This window comes from Fukomys damarensis, unplaced genomic scaffold, assembly GCF_012274545.1.
Source record: "Fukomys damarensis isolate Sample0158 unplaced genomic scaffold, DMR_v1.0_HiC HiC_scaffold_5, whole genome shotgun sequence".
In the NCBI taxonomy this organism is placed as follows: Eukaryota; Metazoa; Chordata; class Mammalia; order Rodentia; family Bathyergidae; genus Fukomys; species Fukomys damarensis.
In genome coordinates, this window is record NW_022900917.1 from 62,009,206 (window position 1) to 62,014,758 (window position 5,553).

Consider the following 5,553-nt stretch of genomic DNA (forward strand, 5'->3'; position numbering starts at 1 on the left):
GGCCAAGTCTTGTGGCCTTCCTGTATTGCAGTTTCCTTATTTATAAAAGGAAGGTAACAATATACTTCCTCATAAAGCAGAGTAAGGGTTAAATGAGTCAATGCACTCAGATCAGTGGTAGTGAATGGTCGATCTATATAATTACAAACCTATTACAAGTAAGTCTTTTTACAACTGTAATTAATCATGCAACTGATTACAGCCATATATCACATAGTGGTGTTTGGGCCAACAAGGTGCCTCAGATTTGATGGTGGTCCCATATGATTCTAGTGGGGCTGAGAAATCCGTGTCACCTGGTGACATCATTGCCGTCACAACACGGCCACAGCACTGTCTCAGGCAATGCTGACATTGCAGCCGGCCCTGCATAATGGAACTTTAAAAGTTAGATTTTGTCTTCTTTTAGAGATAAGCAACTTCTCCAAACTCCCTCTCAGCACATAGCCAACACTTCCGCCTCTCCTTGGCCCAAGAGAAGTGACAGAACATACAGATGCCAGCCCCTTTCTGCACCTAGAAAGAAGATGAGCTGAGGACGGCTGGAAGTGATAGAGAAAGTGTGAGATCCGCTTTAGCTTTATGTTCCCCCTACCCCATCCCTCACTATAAAAGATCTTTGTCCACCTGCACATGGGGAGATGGTGATTTCAGGGCAAATGGGTCTCTCTGTCTCCTCAGAGCTACCTTTGAATAAATTCTTTCTGCCAAAATATATGGCTTCCTTTGATTTGGTCAGCATCAGGCAAACAAATCTGAGTGGCCAGTAGCAGTGTAAGCGAAACTATTACACTACCAGTTGCATAAAAAGTACAGCACATGCAAGTATGGAGTGTATGCATCACTTGATGATGGCAATCAATCGTTGCTGGTTGATGCATTTCCTATACTGTACCTCTTATTGTCATTTCAGAGGAGCGTCCCACCTGTGAAAACTCACTGTTAGGACAGCCATGGTCCACCAGGTGCAGCTTCATCTGTCTCACGTTTACTATGTCTTGACCAAATGAAGAAGCCAGTGGAGTGACTGATCTGTACCTTCCCCATCTGTTTGTAGGTGTGCTGGGATGCTCACACAACGAGACCATTGAACCACATATCTCAGAACATATCCCACTGTTAAGCAAGGCAGAACTATATTAAATCTGCCCCTCTCGGCAGAGCATAGACTGGATTGGACAGGGCCTAGCATACCTGAAACTGTATTTACCGAAGAGCACAGTCAGCACTTTGCACAGAATGCTGAGTCACTGCATATTTGCTGGCTGCAGGATTAAGTGCAGGAATGCACCCTCTCTCCCCTATGGGAGAGCAGAGCCACCACCGCGTCCTGTGAGGGCCACAGTTAAACCCAGGACTACATAAGACAACAGGTGGTGAGCTCTCAGGTACTTGTGAGAAAAGCCTTTAACCTAGGAAGCCCCTTCCACACAGGAAGCCAGCTGGGTTCCCTCAGGACCAAGAGTCACTGAAGGGGCTGCTGTTCCTAGTAAGCACATTCCTGGGAATAGAGAGAAGATTATCCAGGCCAGGGGCAGCCTGCCATCAGGTGGGGTGGGTGGTAGCATCTACCTGCTAAAGATGTCTCCCAAGACCTTCTGCGGGTACTGCAGGGCGTCAACCACCTGCTGGATGGCTTCCTCTCACTGCAGGTCCAGCTGGATGACAGCACTATGTAGGTCCACCCTGCAAGGAGCTCTGGACCTTCACAGGAGTCATGGTGCCTAGGGGTGGGAACAGGAGCATCAGGAATACTGTCCCCCCCACTCACCACAGGGCGGGATGAGGTGGAGAAGATAAGCCCTGGTGCCTCAGTGGGTTCATCCTAGGACAGAGGAGATCGGGTGGGAAGCCGGGGTGCTCAGGAGATGGGGTTCTGCTGGTGGCTACTGAGTGTAGAAAGGGGAAAAGGCAGAAGCAAGGACCGTGGAGAATTTCAGCAAAGATGTGACCCCCTGAAAGGTGCTTGGTACCCTGAAAGGCACCAAGTATCTCAGTGCAACCTCCTATACCTGGATAGACACAAAAGCAACTCTCATACAGAGTGAACAGGAGGCTGGAAGAGAGGAATGGGTGGGGCATGGGTCACCTGAATGGATGGCCAAATGGCCCCCAGATCTGGAAAAGCACAGAGAATATGGGCACTGGCTTCTTCCCACTACGGGGCCTGTTCCTGCAATGAACTAAGCAGTGGCCAGTACGTCTAGGTACACAAGCGTCTTGGTTCCCCTCACACAGGGAAGGGAGGGAAGGAGGTGTGTGGGGGTGGAGGACAGGAAGGAAAAACACACCTTGGAATTGCAAGGCGAGGGCAGAGCCTATTTATATTGGGTTTAATTAACTCCGCTCCCTGGTGCCACTAAAGCAGCAATCATACTGCAGACAGCACTGATTTGATTGGCAAGAGACGCACCAGGCAGAATATTAAGGCACCCAGCCCCTATAAATAGGCCTAATCACATCTCCTCTCTAGAAAAGGGTGAATAAAACATTAATCAGGCCTGGCACCACACCCCAGTCCTGCTCTTAGGCACTATATGGGGGCCCTCAGTTCTAACAGAGGCGTGAGTAGGCCCAGAAGGGCTCAGAGGCTTCATTTGAGCTTAAAGTGCTGTGTAACTCTGAGCAAGTTGATGTCTTCTGTGAATCTCTGTGTCTTTCGGTCTCCCATTCTGGAGACTGAGAACTGGCATTGCTCTTTGAGAAGTCTGTAGTCCCAGTGATAGAAATTATATATTATACACAATGTATATATAATACATACATCCTTGCCAGGCTGGTGTCCACTTGTTGGCTCTTCCTTCTACCATCCTGGTTCTCTTACTCTCTGTAGGCCAGTGTTTTTCCCGGTCAGAGACGACCACTTTTTTCCAGCAGTGAGCACCTCCTTTATATATTCATGTTCCCAGGAGAACCATTCTTAGCTTCCCAGACCTGAGCCCTCCTTGCAGACTCACCAGGGCCCAGGAGTTTACTCTTCATCCTGCACTTCCCTCCCTTCGTATCAAGCAACCAAAGAGGCCAGCTGATCCCCAACCATCTGAAAGGCTAAACCTCCAGGACCACCATAGCCTTTCAAGAACTTTCCTCCCCTCCCCTTTGTACTGATACTGATGCCAGTCTGCTGGTCACCCTGACTTAGTTCTATGCCTCAATTCTCTGAAGTAAGATAGAAGGGAAATGAGAGACGATACCTTCTGTGCACGACTTGGCATGAATTCCTCATCTGTTGCCATGTCTGTGTATGTGATTCCCCCCCATCTAAGGGAGTACTAAAGGCTCAAATCTTCTAAACAAGGAAGTAGCAAGTCCTTAAAAGAATGAATACAGTTAGTTTGAGGTTTCCGTGCAAGCCATGACCACAACAAAGATGAATACGATGAACAGCCTCCAAAACAATGAACCCCCTGTGACAAACATTCTAATCCACACATGAATAGTGCTAAGGAGTGAGGCATCCTTTCTAGGATTAGGAGAACCTGGAAATGACTTTGGGCAGATCTATATTTCTCTACCAAGGCCCAGCAAGATAGTGTAGACAGCACTTTAGGTAGAAGCACAGCTTGGACACAGGCATGTAGAATGGTAAGGGGTCTTGTGTGGTGAGGGTATCCGTGTCCTTGGGGAGTAACAGGAACAGGGATGATAAAGAGAAGTCAGTATGTGATCAACACTGAACACCAAGGCTAGGGCAGGGCCTGGGCTGAAGTGAGAGGTACAATAATTACAAAATGCACACTCAAATTCAAAGGCTTAGTAGGAAGAAAGTGTAAACTATTTTTGTATTGATTATATGCTAAAATGACCACATTTTAGATAGAGAGGACTGAATAATATTACTAATTTTATCTGTTTCTGTTTACTTTTAAAAGCACATACTATACGTGGTTAGCATAATATTTCTTCTTTTTATCCTCTTTGTGTCCTGTGATTCTAAAGAAATGAGTCTGCTTCTCTTTTCAGGCCAGAGATATCCTAGGCTGAATTCTGGCCTAAGCATCAAAATGAATTGTAACATTTTCACTTTATTGTCCTTCCTCCTCTATCTGGTAGCCCTTAATAATTATCATGAAAATAGTCCTTATTGATCCTCTTTTAGTAGATGGCATTTCCATGGGCTGCAATATCACTATGAATATTAACAACACTAATCAGTACTAATAATTACTACAGTTAGTTAATAATACTGATGTACTTTAGAAACATTCTTACTATCAGTGAATATCTTTTTATCCCCAGTTTTAGATAAGGTAATTGGGTTGGATAGAGCTAATAACAGTTTTTCAATATCAAATACTAGCTTGTGATCAAGCTCAAAGTTGAACCTGTCTGAATTCAGAACTGTGATTTATCAGTATGTTTATTGTTTTTATACACAAAAATGCAAATCTTGAAGACTTAAAAAATGTTGCTAGCAATGGTTCCAAGACGTCTTATATTGATATCTTCTTGTGGGCAAACCTAGTTATGTATTTTAGGAAGAGGAAGAGGATCTGCACTGAAATACTTTACCTCATTTCTACAGTTTATCTTCACATCACACTTTGAAGTTACTACTGTTTTAACATGTGAGAAAAAGCAGACACAGATTTTAAATCATCTTTTGAAAAGCCCGTGGTGCTCTTTTTAAAGAGATGAATAACCTTTTTAGTGGCAAAAGAATAAATAGCTGAGAGGAGAGCGGATTGATTTACTTAAAAAATAAAAGCTGAAAATTTTACCAAAAAATAGCGATGTATTAGAGTTTTATTATTAGAAACCCTAAGTCCTCCTTGGTTCCATAACTGCTCACTGCGATTCACTCTAGGCCTTTGTTATTCTCTGGTTACTCTTTTTTTTGATGAAGTATTTAATAAGTTTTTCTTCAAAAACTTTTTTTTCTTTTTATTGAGTTTATTGGTACATTCTAGGTCTACAGTACAGTTACATTCATTACTGGGATCTTGTACCTTTACATGACAGGTCTTGGTCCTTGGTTCCATAACTGCTCACTGCGATTCACTCTAGGCCTTTGTTATTCTCTGGTTACTCTTTTTTTTGATGAAGTATTTAATAAGTTTTTCTTCAAAAACTTTTTTTTCTTTTTATTGAGTTTATTGGTACATTCTAGGTCTACAGTACAGTTACATTCATTACTGGGATCTTGTACCTTTACATGACAGGTCTTGGTTCTCGTTTTTCCCCCCTTAGTTCTTTTCCCTTATTCCCTTCCCCCTACGCTTCCCACTTTCCCTACACCTTTATGGTTACTCTTTTTACTTTGCTATGCACTCCGTAAACAGTTAACGGTGGTGGTGAGGTTTGTTTTTGTTTCTACGCCACGTTCATCGAGGGTTTTTTTTTTCTCTCTCTCTCTTCTCTCCTTCTTTCCTCCCGCCACTCCCCCTTCGGATTCTTTTCTAAAGCCGGAAATACAGACTGCACAGCACCATCATGTAAAGTGTAATGCTTCCGCTGGACGGCGCTGCCTCGGAGTTTGGGAAAACCGAGGACTCCCGGAAACGCGAGCCCTGCGCAGCCTCTCTGGCCGCGGCGACTCCGGAGCGCAGCGCG